Genomic DNA, 20,977 nt, shown 5'->3' with positions numbered 1-20,977 from the left:
AAGTCCTGGAGCGCAGCCAGTTCCTGAGCACTGCAGCAGCCACACTTGCTGCAGTTGGCTAAGCTGGCTGGGCATGTGCCACAGCGGATGTTAGCAGGGAATGCAAACAGCTGCTGTGTGAGAACCTCAGGCAGGCAGGGCAGGATGGGGAGGGGAACCAGTGAGGATGCATTGACTGACTCTAGGATTTGAGTAGTCTGGCATCTGTGGAATGCTGAGAAGCAGCAGCATAAGAACCAACCTGGAATGTGGCATTTAGAAACAAAATGGTTCACTTTGAGTGACAAGGGGATGCTCAGAGATGCCAAAATAGCAGAAGGGAGGTAATAGCAAAAGGCAGGGCTGGTTATTGCTGTTTCCTCTTATTAAGTAAGAAGCTCTCATTACCAATGTTAGCCTTCTCAGTATTTCTGTTCAGAAGGCAAATAGTCCCTTGGAGGACAGAGCCCAAGAGGCAAGGGGCCTATCAAGGCCTGGTACAACGAAACAGGGCCGGCTTCCTAAAGGAAGTACCATGATGGCAGAGTGCAGCTCAGCTGGACCCTTCCTGAGGGAGTTTCCAAGATCTTTACTGTCTCTGCCAAGTTCAAATCTAAAACTCATCTATATCTAAGCCTCTAAGTTACAATCAATCTTCCAAAGTTTCAGAGGTTTTTGACAAAGCAATCATTTTATACAATGGCTCACACTTCAGGGTAGCACCAAGTGGCAGAAGGCAGGACTGTGGATCTGCCAATGTGCCCAAAACAGAGCTGCTGACCACAGACACCCATGTCAAAATAAGTATACCTCCTAAAACTAATACATGCTCTTACAGACACCTACATTTCTCTGAAAAACATTTCCGAGGCGCAAGCCACAAAGTGGGCAATTCCCTGGCCTTGGGCCAGCAACCCCTCGTGCCAGCACGGACTCTGTGCTTGACGTAAGTCATGGATTTTGCCTGTGAAAAGTAAATGGAGGCCATTACCATCTACAGGCTTCTACTTTCCCGTGGCACTGCTGCTAAGTTAAATAAGCATCGCATTTTCTGTTGCTCAGGGAAACAAAATATCTACAAACAGAGAAAGCTTTTGTGCCTTTTCTTCATAGAACTTCGGTTTTAATGAGGATGGATTATCTATTTTTTTGCTATTATGCATATTCATCAAAGAACAAAAACATTTTTATATGGCAAAAATGAAATATTCTGCATGTTTAATAATAGGCCTTGAATAGCGTAATCAACAAGGCTGTCATTCCTGGCACCACTCAGGGTGACTGCTTGCTATGCCAGAGGTAACCGAGCTGACGGCAGCCTTCACGCCTGCTGCTGCTCGACGGGTGCATGTGCTGCACTGCGGTTAGGACGCTCCCACTTCTTGCAGCAGAAAGAGAAATGAGTAATTAGGAAACAAACAGGCAAGATTAGCCTGCCCTGATTATTCATGAATGTAAAGTACACTAAGTCACCATATATGCTGTCCATGAAAGTGTCAACAACCTACTGTGGAAAACGACTTTCAGGACTGCTTTCTCCAGCCTCAGTTTGCTAATGCGGACTTTCCAACATTCTCAGATTGCCATCCCACATTCTGGTCAGTGCTGCCGTGTATTATCATACAACTGGAGGAGTTCTAATTTGGAGGGGTGTGATTTTTCTCAGTTCTTGCATCCCACTCTCTTAATTCCATAGGGTGGTATTCTACGTACCCCAGCATCATTCATTTCACTTGTGAAGTCTAAGACGTATGGCGTTGAAGCAGTCTAACAGTCAGTACTAGTGCAAGTATTACCAATTTTTGTTTCAGAAATACTTGACTTCATTTCTAAGTAAGTTAAAAATAAGTACAAGGTCCAGCACAGTAGACTAGCGGCTAAAGTCCTAACCTTAAATGTACTGGGACCCCATATGTGCACCGGTTCTAATCCCAGCAGCCCCGTTTCCCATCCCGCCCCCTGCCTATGACCTGGGAAAGCAGTCTAGGGCAGCTCAAAGCCTTGGGACCCTGTACCTGTGTGCAGACCTAGAAGAGGCTCCTGGCTCCTGGCTTTGGATTGGCTCAGCTCCAGCTATTGTGGCAGCTTGGGAAGTGAATCAACAGATGGAGGGAAGACCTTACTCTCTTCTTCTCTGTACATTTGCCTTTCCAATAAAAATAAATATATCGGGCCTGGCAGCGTGGCCTAGTGGCTAAAGTCCTCGTCTTGAACGCCCCGGGATCCCATATGGGCACTGGTTCTAATCCCGGCGACCCCATTTTCTGTCCAGTTTCCCGCTTGTGACCTGGGAAAGCAATAGAGGATGGCCCAAAGCCTTGGGACCATGCAGCCGCATGGGAGACCCGGAAGAGCTCCAGGCTTCAGATTAGCGCAGCACCTGCCATTGAGGTCATTTGGGGAGTGAATCATCAGACAGAAGATCTGTCTGTCTCTCCTCCTCTCTGCATATCTGACTTTCCAATAAAAATAAATAAATCTTTAAAAATAAATAAATCTTTAAAAATAAATAAATCTTAAAAAAAAAATAAGCCAGGCCACTGAGTTTTCAAACTACACCAGGGATCAGCGGTGCTCTGCTTGGATATTCACAGAGATACAAACTCCCTTTCAGTCAGTGGACATCTGTTCAATTATTCTTTAGCAGTATCAGGACACTGACGTATGCTATTCTAACTCAAATTCACCAGGCCACAACTTAGTAGCTTTACTGTTTTTCTACCTGGAGACACAATTCGGTCACAAGGAAATAACCAATCCTAAGAACAAGTAAGACTACTGAGCAGGGAGGGCAATGGTAGCCATTTCCCTGACCCAGTGAAGTTTCAGTCTGCTGGGCCTGCTCTGTGTTCAACACTAGGGATTCCACAGGCACACTAACCACTTGGGTTGGCTGATGTGCATACAGTCAATGTACCCATCTACAAGGTTCATGTGTACACTAGTCCTAGATTCAGTAATGCCGAGCTGATGCACCATCCCACAGACCCAATCAGTGAGCGAGCCCAGGAGGTGTACTCCTTTCTGTCTCCACAGGTTGTGCTGTCCCCACAGTGGCTGTGCTGTGGAGAGCTGTACCTAGACAGCACAGTAAGAACTAAGTGGATTTCAAGCTTGAAGAACAAACCATCCACAAAACTCCCACTACTGGCACTGGGTCAAATGTGTTGTTTGAACAAAGGAACAGGAGGTTGTAGAAGCAAATAAAGGCTCTAGAACAACCAAAGGCCGTTTGCCTACCCATTAACCCACTGCCTACCACCACAACTTGCCCAGATGGAGAAAAGGCCAGCAGGAACACAGAAGTCTGTCCATGATTAGTTCCACTAAAGGAATACCAGAAAGAAAAAAATCAAGCCCAAGAATAAAATCACATTTCACAACACCATCGCCTTTCTGCAAAACTTAGTACTGCACAGCTAATAACATGAACATAACACAAATTTTGGAACAAAGTACCAACACAGGGTCCGTGAAAAGACTGAAAATAAAACAATGTATTTCTGCATAGGTTTTTTTGGTCTTTTCAGATTATGCTTAATTCTTATTTTATATGCACAGCCATTGCAAAACATGTGAAAAGTGAAACAATTTAGAATCTTCTTTGTTTTTTGGTCCATCAGCAAAAAACAATTTATTGATTATATATTCCAGTTTAGAATTAGGTAACTCTTATCTGGCAGCTAGGATTTGGATTTTTCCCCCTTTCCCCACTACCTTCTTTTCATTCTTTTTCTACTTCACTCTGTTCCTAAGTTCATAACACCTACAACACCCCAGAGAACAAGTGAGTTCTGCCCTGCACTTATTTGCTTAGCTTGCTTTTGGGGATTCTAAGTGTACACTGGGTAAACAATTTTTACTCGGACTTTAGAAGTTGAGTCTTTGAAATAAGATTATTAGCCTCCACCTTTATTGTTGGAAAGTTAATGCTATAATAGCAACATTAGCAACCATCTATGGAATAGCTCGAATGAACCACAGTGCTGAAAACTGGAAACATTCCATCACTTAATCTTTTAGGGAAAACTCATTTACACATTATCCTTGTTTTACAGTTGAGTTTACAGATCCAGAAAAGGTAAATACTTTGCCTAAGGTCACAATGCCAGTTAGTGACACACTCTGAAATCTAGCTGGCGGTCCACCATATGCCTAAGTCCTTAAAAGTTACTCTGAATTTCCAGGATTCATTGAAACCATGCTTTAAAGACCTGTACTTTACCTAACAGAGTTAGGTTAAGCCAGTGACTGTAAAGTGAACTGAAAGTATGTCACTGTAAAAACTAAAAAACAGTAAGGAAGGAGGAGGAGGGGTGGGAGTGCAGACGCGGTAAGGGCTGGATGGGAAGTATTACTGTGTCCCTTAATCTGTACTATGAAATTTGATCACTTTATATAATTGAAAGAAAAAAAGAATTACAAGAGAAAAAGGGACTCGCATAATCTACTAACAGATTTCAAAATGGTTCTACTATCCATGACTGCCCAGTTCAAATATTTCATTTCCAGAGCAACAATGGTGAAAGAATGGGAAAGGAAGATGGAAAAGGAGTGGGAAAGAGAATAAGAGAGAACCTTCGATCCACTGGTTACTCCACAAATGGGCACTCTAAAGCCAAGAGCCAGGAGCTTCTTCTACATCTCCCATGTGGGTGGGTGTGGGGGCCCAGGCATTTGGGCCATCCTCCACTGTTTTCCCAAGCCAAAAGCAGGGAGCTGGACAGCAAGTGGAACAGCGAGGACTTGAACTGACATCTTTTATAGGTTACAGGAATGACAGGTGGAGGGCTAACTTGATATGCCACAGAGCACCTGTCCTACAAGTTTTCCCTTCTGTTACTAAACATAATTTCAGACTTAACAAGTGTGTCATCATTTTCTTACCTACTTACAGATAACTAAAACATATTTTACGTTTCTTATTCATACTCCTGCAAACAACTTCTCATACACACAGTGTGCCTTTGGTACAGCTGGCATTTCAACCGAACTTTAAGATTAAAGGTCACATTTTTCACTACTGGCCTTTCTTCTTTTATTCAAAAACTATTTCTTCTTCATAATTATTTCTTAAATGTAATTGCGAAGGTGAAATAAGCTTCAGAGTGTATGAAATGAAAATACATATTCTCTTGTCCTAGACTGCTGAAAACAGAGTTTTAGTTACAGTATAACGAGAAATATGCCAAGTGCAAACAGCTTTTCCCTCTTCATCAGTGAATCACTTAAAGTTCTTAGATTTTAAAAAGAAAATCATCCAATTCTTGTAATGGCAAGAGTCTGCTTACTTCCTGGTAAGTCTGAAAATGTCAGCCACATTTTAAATGAATTTTCCACCCTTGGATTCCATTTCCTTCTTTCCCAAAGACAAAGAAATATTGGCAAATGCAATCAGTAATGTCAATGGAAAATAAAGGAAGACTCAGAGAAGGGGTCTACATGAGGTAGAGGAGTGGACAAAGAAGAGAAGTTGCGAAAGAACAGTGGCTCTCAGCCTGGCAGATACAGCTCACTGCTTCTGAAACACGGACAGGTGTTCGGCCAAGTGACAGTACTACCAATCAGAAAACCTTGCTGACGACGCTTCTGGCAAGCATTCAGCAAGTGCCAGACATATGCAGAGACTATTATTCCTCCAGCGTCCTTCTCAAACACCGCTCCAGCTGATACTGTATCAACGGCAACTCTCCCTTAAGTGCAGAACAATGTCCTTGATCCCTTCAGGGATTTAACCACGCCTAGGGGTTCTGGCATTCCATATGGGCACTGGCTCAACTCCTGGCTGATCCACTTTTGCTCCAGCTCCCTAGTTTATATGGCCTGGGAAAGCAGTGGAGGGTGGCCTAAGTCCTTGCGTACTTTTACCCACGTGACAAGAAGCTCTTTGCTCATGCCTTTGGATTGGCTCATTTCCAGTTGTTGCAGCTGTTTATGGAGTAAAACAATGGATGGAAGATCCTCCCTCAATCTTTCCTTCTCTCTGCAAAATCTGCTTCCAAATAAAATCAAGTAAGTATTTTGAAAGGAGAGAGAAAGTCCCTTCACCCTATGGAAGGCTACTCAAATAGGCTGATGATGTTTAGCTACCCTAGGAACTGGCCAGCCCAGCCTGGGGCAGGAAAAAGGCTGACCCCAGAAGGGTGTAGGTGCAACAGGTGGAACTAGGACAGGTCTAAAGGAAAAATCTGAACTCACTGATTTTCTGCTCAGTTGACCACATGGAAAAAGTGGAACTAAGAGTTGGAGGATACAGAAAGATTCAGCCAGATTTAAAAAAAAAGGGGGGGGGGAGGAAATGAGGGAAGCACTTCCACTGGAGAAGAAACACTTGTATTTAAAAGCAAACAAAAGACTTACCTGACTCATAATTGAATAATATGTGCATAGTCAAACCAATGCACACAATGACGCTTATTTAATAAAAACGGCAGTCTCCCTGTATTAAGAAAATAGGGATAAAGGAAAGGGTGTAATAAAAGGCTAAAGTCCTGGCCTTGAACGTCCTGGGATCCCATATGGGCGCCGGTTCTAATCCCAGCAGCTCCACTTCCCATCCAGCTCCCTGCTTGTGGCCTGGGAAAGCAGTCGAGGACGGCCCAATGCTTTGGGACCCTGCACCCACCTGGGAGACCCAGAAGAGGTTCCTGGTTCCCGGCTTAGGATTGGCACAGCACTGGCTGTTGTGGCTCACTTGAGGAGTGAATCATCGGACGGATGATCTTCCTCTGTCTCTCCTCCTCTCTGTATATCTGACTTTGTAATAAAAATAAAAAAATCTTTAAAAAAAAAAAGGAAAAACCTAAAAATGATGACTAAGAAACGGTATAACCATGTTGCTTAAAGGAGATGAATATCAAAAGAAATAGGAAAAATAACTGAAATTACATGATCTCTAGCAAAAGGAATGAGGCATAGAGTCAAACTATAATTTTTTATATGCCCTTCAGTAGTATTTTAGTTATCTGTGTTCTTCTTTCAAACATAAAAATCTGAAACAGTAGCCAACAAACAGCTTGATAAGGGAGGAAAAATTCAGCCATGTACAAAAGTACACCAATATTACATGATTCAAATTTCATAAAGAAATAGAGTATTTCAAAGTGGTGGGATCTGGAATAGTATATATTTCTAATTTTTTGGCTGTAAACATGCTTAACACTTTTATAAAGAGGAAAAAACAATTTTAAAGAGGAGGAAAATATTCAACCTGGAAATGGAACTGAAAAGGTAAATGAGAGCTACAAGGAGAGAGGAAAGAAAAGAACAACTTCCAAATAGGCCACGGAGGAAAGCAATTTCATGAGGCCCTAGGTAGTTGGCAGGGCTGAATGCTCCTGGGCAAGAAGCAACCTGAAAAAGCTGACAGGAGAGCTCGTGACCTCAGGAGCCATGCCCTGGCTGGCAGCAGTTGGGAGAAGGGGTGGAAGGGGCACTAGCAGCAAACACGTAACTGCAAAGACCAAGAGCGGAGCAGGACAGGTTCTGGTGGCGAAGGCAGATGGCTATCTGCTGTGATCATCTCGGGAAATGGAGATGATTGAAGACACCACCAGTAAAGAGGAAGCAACTGAGGATATCCACCCCCCACAAAAAAAAAAAAAACCAACAAAAACAAAAGTCCCAGCCAAAAGAGAATGACTTACCTTGAAGTCAACTGATTTTTCTGTTTTCTAATTTTTACAAAACTTCGTTCTTATTGGCTACCTGAATATATCTGCCATTTACACAATGAAAACAAAATCCACTGTAATGGTTGGCCAGTAATTGTGAGTGCTGATACATAATGAATTCAAATGGAAAATGGGAAGAATTTTATATTGCTAATACCTCAAAAGTTACCACTATCTAAAATTCTTAATTACTTAAAATTACTACCATGTTATTCAAGCTGATTAACAGGGCTTTCATGGTTGACAATATTTTCAAAACCAACACAACTTTTCATTAATTTTCTTTTTCTTTTTTAAGGTCAAAGAAAACAAGAGACCAATAGAGATTTCCTATCCACTGATTCACTCCCCAGACACCTCCAACTGCCAGGACTGAGCAAGGCACAAATCCAGAGTTAGGGGCTCAATTAGGCTTTCAGATGCAGGTGGCAGAGACCCAACCACTCAAGCCATTATTCACTGCTGCCCAAGATGTCCACTGGCATAAAGCTGGAACAGGAGTGGAGCCAGGATTTGAACCTCGGTCCTCCCATATGGGCTGTGGGTATCTGCTTTGCCAATTGGCTGTCTTAAGGGTTACGTCTTAGGCAAAGGCAGGAGTTTTACTCTGACTTTGCAAGGACTTGCAGAAGAAAGAGTAAGATGCTGAACAAGGTGGTTTGCCTCATTTTTACTTTTTAAAATGCTGTAAAAGTCCCTTTCTTTGTTACACATTACAATCATCTGGGCAGTTGTTAAAAATACCAATGCCTGGGTCCTATCCTTGTGATTTCCGTTTATTTGGACTGGAACCCAGCCTGGGCTTTGGGATTTTCATTTTCCCCCGCCCCCATCTTTACATATTTGAATGAACCCATATAAGCAGAAAATATGAAAAGGTTGGGGGGTGTTTAAAATTCCTGGGTTTTTTTTAAAGACTTATTAATTTGTTTGTTTATTTGAAAGGCACAGTGTCACAAGAGGGAGAGACCGAGAAATCTTCCACCCACTTCCATCACTATTCAGATGGCTACCAGCTAAGTCAGAAGCCAGGAGCCAGGAACTCTATTTGCGCTTCCCAAGAGGGCAGCAGCGTCATTCTCTGCTGCCTTCCCAGGTATATTAGCAGGGAGCTGGCTGGAAGTAATCTACCAGGATCTGAATCAGTGCTCTGACATGGTACGTTGCTGTTCAAAGCATCAGTTTAGTTCACTGGGTTACAATGCTAGCCCCAGAACTTCTCAATTCCTATTTTTGCATATTTCTGTGTGGCCTGGCTTCTAAGACATTAGGGATGTGCTACTTTTAGAATTCAGACAGACATTTTTCCGTTAAAAATTAACAAAAAGAAATCACTTTTGATTGATTGCAAAATTAGTTAAGTGGGGAAAATATGCTTTGAATAATGTCACAATCTGCTGATTCTGTTAGATGGTGTTTTTAGGGGAACACCAAGGTGAAATAGGTGGCACAATCCAAGGAATGTGGGACAGGTGAGAGGCAGATCCTGCAAACCTCCCAGGGGCACTGAGGCCCAAGAGAACCTCTCACAGGGCAGCGACCTAATGTGAACTCCATATGGAACAGGGAGGAAAGACGAAACTGCCAAGAACTGTATGGATGCCCAGGGATATGCAAGGAATGGAACAGAACCTGCCACAACACCAAAAAGTACGTGCACGATCATGACAGCACACTGAGGATTTCTGTTCAATGAATAACATCTACAGGCAGATCAAAAACTTTCAGCATGTCATAATGTGGTTTAAGTTTGTAGAATATAAGAATGCCCCCCAAATCAATGTAAGAAAGTTGGGGGAATCTCAATAGAAATATGGGTAAAAGCTATGCTCAAGAAATCCACAGAAGAGAATATCCAAAAAAGATGACAAGTAGATTAAAATTATCACGTTCACACAACAAAAATTGAAAATCAGTTAATTTATGCCTGTCACATTAGCAATTGGAATCCTGGACCATGCAAAGTGAAAGGGTGGAGGTCCCAGACAGATGCAGTCACTCTGGAAAGCATTAGGCACAACTTAGGTGAACTGAGTATATGTGGTCTGTAACCAGCACCTCTGATGCAAGGCAAGTCTCCATAAGAAATGGTCTGAGACGACCAGGGCACATGCAGCGCTCTCTGGGTGGTGGAGGTGAAGAAATCTAAATGGACATCGTAGGAGTGATGAGGCAAAATTCACAGATGCACATCATAAAACACTCTACTGCAGTGAGAATCAACACACTATTGTTGACACAGCACCAACAACAGGTTCTTGCAAATAACTCTCTGAGTAGAAAATAATAAATGGAATGAGAATGCCAAAATTGATGGGATAATTTACATAATTCAAAATATGAACCAAATCAGGGTTCATAAAAACCATCTGAAGACCAGTAAACATATTAGAATAAGTGTCTGTTGTAGTGGGAGGTAGAGGAAGGTGATGATAATAAAAGTAATTAATAAATATAAAAGGATGCTGCTGACAAAAGCACCATCAAATGAAACCTACAATCCCTTAACCTCCTGAAAGTTTAACTAAAAAGCTTATACAAAGCAAAGATTAGCAATGTGAACAGAGTAGGGGAACTCAGAGACAGTAACAAGGGGAAGGGGCTCAACAAGGCTAATCCTGCACTTAAAGCAACAGCATTCCACATGGGCATCAATTCCTGTCCCAGCAGCTCCACTTTCCATCCGGCTCCCTGCTTGTGTCCCGGGAAAGCAGCAGAGTATGGCTCAATTCCTTGGGCCCCTGCACCCACATGGACGATCCAGAAGTAGCTCCTGGCTTTTCACTTTAGATCAGATTAGCTCCAACCGTTATAGCAATTCAGGAGTGAACCAGCTGATGGGAGATTTTTCTCTCATTTTCCACTCTGTAAATCCGCCTTTCAACTTAAAAAAAAAAAAAGCTTTAATAAAGAACACAAAGGAGTGTGGCTTGTCAATCTTCTAGGGTGGCTACTACCAAAAACAAGAGACTCGTACCTCTCCCAAAAGAGATGATAGATGCTGGAAATTATTCTACACATCAACTCCTGAAGAACCCTATTAGCACTTCTTTCTCCACGAAAATGCCTGCTTATCCCAACTTGCTATTTCCCATTTGCAACCTTCAACCTTGTATGTCAAATCTGTTATTCTTACCGTTGAAAGTCAGACAGCTTTTTTCAAAAATAGCATTAACCACGGAAATTAGTTACTGGATTTTTGAAAGTCGAGGTAAAATGCATCAACCCTGCTTATGGATCTTTTAACCCCCTCAAAGAATTTCAGGAAATATGTTTGTCCTCGTAGAAATCATATTTGTTTTCTCTCTGAAGTGATTTTTAAATTCAATGCAGTAACTGTGTTATCAGACTGATACCGAAGTCTAGCAAGAAAGACAAGTAAAATCCTCCTGCATCAATATATTCAACTGACCAAACTTAGAAGCTAAATTCATACATTTGGGCTACAAGTATTCCAATTTCAGACTCTGTAAAAATCCTAGGTAGATGTCATTTAGTATCACTGATTTTCAGACCTTTAAAATGACAAAAAATATTAAAAGAAATCACACTTGTTTGATCTTGGGCCTAGAATATGTCTACTCAAGGTCAACTGGAGAAGAAGCCTTGCCCAGTTGCTTCCATAGTAATGACTAAGAACCAACATCACTAGTTGTCTTCTCCAACTAGGGCAGGTGAGTGGAAGGCTGTGTCCTGGATTTTAGGGCACATTCCAGTAGAGCCAGAATAAATGAGTCCAGGCTTTCCTTTTCGTAAAGTCATTTTAGTATCATTTGCTAAAGTCTTGCTGGATCTAATCATTAATATGATTTACTTACTATATCTTGCTTGACAAATACAGCTTCAAGAATTATTTGAAATGATTCCAAATGGCAGGAAAATTTTGCAAGTCACACAAATATCACAGAGCTTAAAAACAGCAGTGAGTATATCTCAGCCTCTAGTACTCTGTCACTAAAAACAAAGGGTTCTTACCTTTTAGGGTCAGGGGGGGAAAGGCTCAGCAAAATCAAGTTTTGCTCTCTGTTAAAAAAAAAAAAAGAAAAAAACACCTGCCTTCATCCAGCTAAAGATGCTGAGAATCAGGGAGACCCCCTACCAGCACTGTAAGCATCACTCCTAGACACCAGGAATATGCTAGTGTCCAAGACAGGCTCAAGGCATGCCATATCAACTCCATGGGAGGCATATTTGTCTTAGCAAATAATTTTGAAACAAGTCATTGCCTGTCCTTAGCTTCAGAAACCTCTTTGATGACTGGAGAAAAAAAAAAACAAGATTAAGACAGTATGACTGCATAAAATGCGCCTTCCGAACTGTAAAAAGCTACACCCCAGGAAGGCATTATAAATAGTAACTCAAAACAGAGAGACTCAGATATGCTAGGATCCATGTTACTTAAATTTCACACCTTTATCATATGGTTTCTAAAGGAAAAAAACAACTTCACAGTACCTGCCCGAATTCTGATGTTTTGTCTTAAATGAAATCTTCCTATCAAAATCCAAGGACAAGATTTCCAGACATAGCAAATGTAACTAAAGAGATTTATCAAACTCATTGTTCAATTCCACCCACTGTAGAAATGAGAAAATAATGGCTCAGAGAGATATAGTGGCTTTCCCAAGAGCACTAAGGTAGTTAGGAGGAATGAAGACAAGCCAGCCCTTTGTTGAAGGTACATGGCTTTGCAAACCTGTACTTACTACATACACTTAGTAGACAGCTCATTTTAAACTCTCAAAATCTCTGTGCTCCTCCAGATTCAGGAGAATATTTTTAGCCCTTTCACCAAAGTCATATAGAATCACTGATACTATTAAAGATTGCTGATAACATCAAGATATTGGTAACACTACCTGCTATTCTTGAACCGGTTATACAATGCCCCTAAGGAGTATGTTATTCATTAGAACTAAGTAATAAATTCTGGCAGTGCTAAAGAGAAAAAGAACTATATAAAGGCATGAATCCAGGATATGGGATCCTCCCAGGCTCTCTTAAAAGCCGCTGGGTACCAGAGTAAATGTGCCAAGCAGTGCCAGTTAAGGTAGGGTTGGTGATAATCTCTTTATGAATGTGTCCTCATATCATTTGTAATCTTTTTAAAAAAAGTTTTATTTATTTTACTTGAAAGTCAAAGTTGTGTGGAGAGAGGGAGACACATGGAGAGAGAAGTTGTGCATCTGCTGATTAAATCCATAAATTATTCCAATGGCTGGAGGTTGGAAGGTCTGAAGCCAGGAGATGGGGTTTTTTCCAGGTATCCCACGTGGGTGTGGAGCCCCAAGCCCCGGAGCCATCCCCCACTGCTTTCCCAGGCCACCAGCAGGTAGCTGGAATGGACATGGAGCAGCCAGGACTCATTACTGCCCATAAGGGATGCCAGTGTCACAGGTGGAGAATTAGCCCACTATACCACTATGCCAACCTCATATTATTTATATTATTTGGAAGGGAAAAACTGAGGAATGGATAAATGTGCACACGTGCACTTACACACACATAGCTTATAAAAAGTAAGGAAGAGCATGTGGCATGCACAGGAATTCAGTCAAGCATCATCTTTGGAAAAACAACAATTGTCAGAAGCATGGTACGATGGCTCAGTGGCTAAATCCTTGCCTTGCACACACCAGGACCCCATATGGGCACCGGTTAATATCCTGGCTGCTCCATGTCCCATCCAGCTCCCTGCTTGTGGCCTGGGAAGGTAGCAAAGGATGGCCCAACATCTTGGGACCCTGTACCACAGAAGAGACCCAAAAGAAGCTCCAGACTCCTGGCTTCAGACCAGCTCAGCTGGCCACTGTAACCACTTGTGGAGTGAACCAGCGGATTGAAGATCTTTGTCTCTCCTTTTCTCTGTAAATTTGCCTTCCCAATAAAAATAAATAAACCTTTTAGAAAAAAAACAGCAATTCTCAGAATAAGAACAAGTAAAGGACCATCTCCAAATTAGATAAACAAGAGCTAAGGAGAAAGTGAAGATATTCCTACATCTGCTTAATTTTATCTCCTATGTGCAACTTATTCCTATCCCCCTTTTTTGTAACTGGGATTCATGATACGAAACTTAATTTGCAGTACATACATCGAGAAATTGGATCACATAGTGACAATTTAGAAAGGTGGCAATGACAAATGTGTGGATACTGATTAAAAAAAAAACTGAAAAAAAGAGTGGGTTGGCTATGAATGTGGTCGACTCTCATGAAAGGAATAACTGCACACCTGAAGAAATTAATCTGTACCTCCACTGATGACATACACACATTTCAGGAGTAGTCTATTAAATTAGTACATTTAATCCCAAACCCCCAAAGAGCTTCTCTATCAAGATATGAACATCTGCTGAATCTTTGTACTTCCTTCGCTCATTCATGTGGCGTGACGTTTTTAATAAAGCCAGGACATGCTAGGCACTTATACAGCACAGCAGCCTTACTCAGAATTCAAAATGCTGCAACAAGAACTGTATGGAATTGTATTTGCTAAAACTATTGTAATATCACATTCTTTCAGCACAGACCTCTCTAGCTTAACCAACTCTAAAGATTACATCTGAACAATCCAAAACTTTAAACTCATGGTTATTTTCCACATATGACAACACTCACATTAACTGGAGCAATGACATAGTAAAATGTATCTTACCTTTCTATATCAAGGAACTAAGGTCTAAATTCTGATTTAATTATAAACTAGGGCCAAGATCCTAGAGCAAGTCACACACTTTACTGTTTTCTGATAAGTGAAATATATGGTGACTGTAACACAGCTAGCTCTGATGATTATGCTGAAGACAACTGGGAATGAATCAAGTATGCATACAGAACCACGTACAGTACCCACACATAATTAAACAGACTTGATGCTGGGAAAAGTGTCCCATGCATGGCTTTAAGGCTCTACTACGTAACTGAAAACTGTTTTCAACTGTCACACAAGTGGGCAGGCTGGTGCAACAATCACTACTATAAGTTGAATCATGTGACAAATCTCACACTCTGTTATCTTAGTTCTGTCATTTCTGTCTCATCCCTGTTTAGAGTTATATCTTATTTGAGAATGCTAGTGTAATGTGTTCTAAGGAAAATATCACGGGACTGGGAACAGGTGTAGGATTATAAAATTATACGACAAATATTTTCCTTTGTGTAAAATATTTCCTTAATTTGGACTGTAACAATTCTTGGTCTACACAACTCTAACTAAAATGGCCACTGTCCAACCAGTACCCAAATTCAAACTGCAAAGACTGCCTTTGGAATTATATCTTTGGTTAACCTAGAATGCAGCCCTGACCTTTTTGTACTCAAGAGGGACCATCATAGGCAAGACAGAATGACTTTCCCTCACTGTTAATCTAGACTTCTCGTCCACGGCCTCTTGTGAAGCAATGTACATTGATATATTTTGTAGAAAAATTCCAAATTCAGTTTGTCATGTATCAGGAATCAATTTATAAGGCCTTGTTTAGTCCATTCTCTGGCTTAAGTTGAGTAGAGAAGAGCTGGAGTAGGGTAACAGGTCATCGTTCTGAAACACTGCCCCACCCTAACTGCATGACTTAACCTTCCTTCAACTCTTTAGAAAATTGACTTGATGCTCAAGAAGCCAGATATTATCAACGGGTCTTTCAGTCCTTCAGGTCTTCAATTTTCACCAAAAAGCAGTCCCATGCTGTCACTAAGCTATTAGTTTCTGAAAAATGCATTAGATGTGATATAATGCAAAATATTCAATCGTACTGTTTAAATTTTTTCTTCTCTTCATGAAGAGTTACTACTATAACAATAACCTCAAAAGAGAGAATTCTACTTGGTAGGACACAATTACAAATATTGTCTCTATGCTTGATATAACTTCACAAAATGAAATTTTTATTATATGTCCATATATACTCAAAATCTAGTTTAATTGTAGCCCATCACAAAGAACTTAAAAAATTTGAAGTATCTTCAAAATAGCTTTGCTATGATTAAAAATTACATGCTGTATAATCAAATTCATCTTATCAAAATCCATCTTTGTAAATCTTTTAGCTTGTACTCTATTATTAACAATACTTCAGCTAATGAGAAATAAGACATTTAACATGGCCAAATCCAGGAAGTGCTCTTCCGTTTTGTAACCATACGACTACTGTTTTAAAGATGACAAAGCTCAACAACTTATTAGAAACTAGTATCAGTTAGATTATATGTGCTGATGTGTTTTGATCATTCGCATTATAGCTATGTGTGAATGAACATAAACTAAGACTTATTCACATACTTATGTCCAAAATAAATTTTCACCTACTATGAAGACACTTTTTGTTAGTTATTTGAATCAAATATACATGTGAAAATGTCATTTCCACATTTTACAGATGACGCTGGGCTAGAAGATTTTTACGTATATAACAGACACTGAAATCATGTTCAAATACATTGATGGTTTCATCAAATCATTTCCATTCATTCATCCAACAGATATAGACTACCTAGTACTTACCAAATGCTCATAACAGGCTCTTAAAAAAACAAACAAGTCCCAGTGCAGTGGCCTAGTGGCTACAATCCTGACCTTGCACGCCCTGGGATCCCATGTGGGTCATATCCCAGCTGCTCCACTTCCCATCCAGCTCCCTGCTTGTGGCCTAGGGACCCTGCACCCACACAGGAGACCCAAAAGAAGTTCCTGGCTCCTGGATTTGGATCAGGTCAGCATCAACCACTGGGGTCACGTGGGGGGTAAACCAGCAGATGGAAGATTTTCCTCTGTCTCTCCTCCTCTCTGTATATCTGACTTTCCAATAAAAATAATAAATAAATAAATCTTTAAAACAACAACAAAAATGAAGTGACTCAGTTCCTCTTCCATAAAGCTTACTGACTTAATAGAGGAGAGAGATGTCAACAATCTTACAAACAAATGTGAAATTATGAACAGTAGTGTTATGAGTCACATGGAGAGCCAGCCTATTTCAGGTAATATATCTGTTGATTAGAAGCTTGGCATCTAGGATTAACTGTGCTACACTGTAGTTTGAATGTGCCCTGTCCTGCATTTATCAGGATGACTGAAATTATGTATTCTCATCTGTAAAACAGTAAAGGGGTCTGTAAGGTTGTTGTGATTTAACAGGTTAATTAACATAAACTGTGTGGAACAGTATTTGACAAAAAAATAATTAACACTCAATGAACAGTGACTATCTTTTAAAGGAAGCTGGACTTACATATCAGTAAGGTTATCATTTGTGAAACTGCCTACAGAGCAAAGTGGATCATACAAGGCCATGAGGACTATGGTCACTCAGGCTTGAAAGTTTTGCCACAGATCTGGGCCCGGCGACGTGGCCTAGCAGCTAAAGTCCTCGCCTTGAAAGCCCCGGGATCCCATATGGGCGCTGGTTCTAATCCCGGCAGCTCCACTTCCCATCCAGCTCCCTGCTTGTGGCCTGAGAAAGCAGTTGAGGACGACCCAATGCATTGGGACACTGCACCCGTCTGGGAGACCCGGAAGAGGTTCCTGGTTCCCAGCTTTGGATCGGCGCACATCGGCCCGTTGTGGCTCACGTGGGGAGTGAATCATCAGACAGAAGATCTTCCTCTCTGTATATCTGGCTGTAATAAAATGAATAAATCTTAAAAAAAAAAAAAAAGAAAGAAAGTTTTGCCACAGATCAGCAGTAAGTCATTCAAGTAGGAAAATGACCTAATCATTTTTTTTTTAATCTGGCATTTGGGAAGAACTGAATGAGGTATAACAAGATGAGATAGGAGTTTGCCAGACTGGGTGGCTTACTGAAAAAAAGCTCAGCCTCTTACACTCACTGCCACCTGCCAAGCTTCACCTATTACAGGCACTCCTTCCTAAAGTCTACATGGGTTACTCTACAGCCTAATCACTAGCAGCTCTCAGTCTTTACAGAATCAGACAATCTCTGTTTACCACTTACCTTTAAGTACATCTCAAAAGATCTGATACATGGCTAGCACCACCACTTATAAGGGAAGAATCCATTTCAACAACTTGCTAAAATAATATTCCATATAAAGATGAGCTGTTACCACCATTATAGAAATACATCAGTGGCCTCTGAGAAAGGCCACACCCATATCCACCATGGACCAGGCTTTTCAGTCCTTACAAGTTCAGAATGTGAAAATGAAGAGGAAAAGCTCCCTTACACAACAGTCTGCTTAAAAGAAACTCTAAACCTTGACCACAAAACCTAGAATAGGACAATTAGCAGCATAACTTCAACACTTCATTTCTCAAAGGCAAGTGGAACTGACGTAGATTTAATGCAGATGCAGCTGGTTTTGAAACCAGTACAACCTACTCACAGTGTTGCTATTCTTACCAATAATTTCACACACACTGTACAGATTTATTAGTCAGGCCAGGTCTGATGACACACCTCAAACTGGCTGATAATGGTCTTTGCTGGTACCTCTGAAAATACCACACTTCTCATAACTGTGATTAAAATCACATTTTAATTTATTTCTCTATCTTGGGCCAGTCATTGTGTCTCCTCATGTTAAACCTCCACTTGAAATGTCCACACCTATTTAAGTGTCAGTTTGAACCCCTGCTCCTCCAATTACGATCCAGCTTCCTTCCAGTGCATGCTCGGGGGCAGCAATGGCTTCAAAATGAAAAATTACTTTTAGACTCAATGTGCTCGCGTGCGCACACACACACACACACACACACACACACACACTCCCTGCTTTTTAAAATGCCACACTGGATGGTCTCTGTAATACTACAGAAGATATTCTGTCACCAACACCTGTCCTGGCGCCTACATTGACTCACGAAAATTATGAGCTGATCAAAGATTAGGTTCTGATCCAAAAAGCAAAATGATAAAACCAACACCACCACACATGACAATGGAAGAGGATTTTGTTTATACCACAGAAAAGAAAAAGTAGAAAAACAAGAGTAAGCCAGAAAGTAACAGAAATTAGGAAATCTTTGGAAAAAAAACAAAAACAAAAGCAGTGACAAAGAATAGAACAACCAGACTGAGGACTGAAATTGAAACCCTTTCATGGGGCCCGGAGGCGTGGCCTAGCACCTAAAGTCCTCGCCTTCAAAGCCCCGGGATCGGGATCCCATATGGGCGCCTGTTCTAATCCCAGCAGCTCCACTTCCCATCCAGCTCCCTGCTTGTGGCCTGGGAAAGCAGTTGAGGACGGCCCAAAGCCTTGGGACCCTGCACCTGCATGGGAGACCCGGAAGAGGTTTCTGGTTCCCGGCTTTGGATCGGCACAGCACCGGCCATTGTGCTCACTTGAGGAGTGAATCATTGGATGGAAGATCTTCCTCTCTGTCTCTCCTCCTCTGTGTATATCTGACTTTGTAATAAAAATGAATACATCTTAAAAAAAAAAAAAGAAATCCTTTCATGAAAAATGGGCAACCAAAAAGGAGAACGAAAATTAATCATATGTCCCTAAACCATACCTCAATTTTCCAAAAGATACCAACTTTAACTAAAAACTTTCATGTTTCTAAGGACATACCCATCACCAGAGAATTGTTGGGGATGCACAGTTGGACCGACGGTCTACTACTGAGATTCAAATTTTAGGAACTAGCCACACTCGACGTTTTATATTATATAGAGGAAAATTACTTAAAACTGAGAACCACTGTGCCTCTCCCTTAGCATTGCTGTCTCCAAGTAGAATGCAAAGGAGATTCACAAAGTTCCCACAGTGTTAAGGGGAAGAAGTCAATATGGTGAGCCCTCCGGGGGAAACAAATTTCACATTGGAATTGACATCCAAGGTGCTAAGATTGCTACAAATATCAGAGACACAACAAGATGTACAGGTGTGAAGAAAGTTAACAGGTATAAGATGTACAGGTATTTAATAAAAAAAATAAATAAAGGCAGAGTTATGCTTGGCATATGCTTGCTAAGAGGGAATCTCAACTGAACTTGAACTATGGTTACGCAACAGGGTGGTGGAACCCACCATGGGGGGAGGGTGTGGGGAAGTGGGGGAAGAATCCCAGTTCCTATGAAATTACAACACAATGTAATTAATGAATAAATTTAATTTAAAAAAAAAGATGTACAGGTATGCTGCCAACCAATACTGTGATCTACACATTCTCTAAAGCTTCTCTTCCAAAAGCTTAAAGCTCTAAGCTCACTACAGTGAAACCTATTACAACTCCTAACACGTTCCTTGACTAAGGAAGTTCAGAATGAATACATTTAGACCAGCAATGTCCAGCTGAACTTTCTGTCACGCTTGAACTGTATATTTGCACTGCACACAGACACTTGTCCTGAGTGGCTACTGATCACTTGAAATACGGCTAGTATGGCTGAGGAAGTGAGCTTTTTATTTCACTAAAATTTAAATAGCGATATGTGACTGGCAGAATAAGTACTAAGCAGCATAGATAATTAAAGCATGATAGATCACAGACAAGTAAGGCAGGACAGAACAGTTAACAACTTGGTAGGCCTTATAAATATTACTCAATGTAGAATACAGTAAAACAACACTAACCATAAACCACATTTTAAAATCTGGCATTAAAGCTATATGCTGATTTGTCACAATTTCAGCAAACATATGGATGGATAATGCTCATTCAGATAACCAGTTTTTGCTACTTTTATGTTATATAGTAGTAAATCACCTACGTATATTTGACTCAACATTATCACTCAACACTACAAAATTCTCTCTCTGGAAGTAATCATAGTACTTGTAATAGCACTTGAAATAAGTCAATTAAAAAATGGGCAAAAGGCGAAAGATTTATACGATCTGAAGAGAAACCAGATATATGTTTGGTATATGCTTGCAATGGGGGAATCTCAACTGAACTTGAACTGTGGTTATGCAACAAGGTGGAGGAATCCACCATGGTGGGAAGGTTTTGGGAGGGGTGGGGAAAACCCAAGTACCTATGAAACTGTGTCACATAATACAATGTAATTAATGAATTAAAAATAATAAATAATAATAAAAAATGGGCAAAAGATGTGAATAGACATTTCTCGGAAACAAGATTATGAATGGCCAGTAAGCACATAAAAAGATGTTCAAGTTATCTTCTCATTAGGGAAACGTGAGTCAAAATTGCAATGAGCTATCATTTAACGCCCATTAGGAAAGCTATAAGAAAAAAACAGAAAACAAGTATTGAGAATGTGGAAGGCTGGACCCATTATAGATTTTTTGCTTGGAATCGAAGTAAGATTCTGTAGCTGCTTTGGAAACAATTCGGCACTATTCCAACAAGTTAAACATACAGTTACCAAAAGACCCAGCAGTTCTGCTTCTAAG

The 20,977-nt window shown here is 40.8% G+C and overlaps 1 protein-coding gene across 13 annotated transcripts in view; it reads right to left on the bottom strand.

Annotated features, from left to right (window-relative positions):
• The window catches only part of PKP4 (plakophilin 4), a 236,643-nt gene that overhangs the window by 189,422 nt on the left and 26,244 nt on the right, over nucleotides 1–20,977 (bottom strand). The window contains exon 2 of one of the 13 annotated variants that reach the window (XM_058664499.1): nucleotides 11,628–11,675. The exons of the other annotated variants lie outside the window; for them this stretch is intronic. The gene's annotated coding sequence lies outside the window, so the exon portion shown is untranslated. The remainder of the gene's footprint in view (nucleotides 1–11,627; nucleotides 11,676–20,977) is intronic. 13 annotated transcript variants of the gene reach the window in all.

This window comes from Ochotona princeps, chromosome 5 (assembly GCF_030435755.1).
Source record: "Ochotona princeps isolate mOchPri1 chromosome 5, mOchPri1.hap1, whole genome shotgun sequence".
Classification (NCBI taxonomy): domain Eukaryota; kingdom Metazoa; phylum Chordata; class Mammalia; order Lagomorpha; family Ochotonidae; genus Ochotona; species Ochotona princeps.
This window is presented reverse-complemented; position numbering and strand designations above follow the sequence as displayed.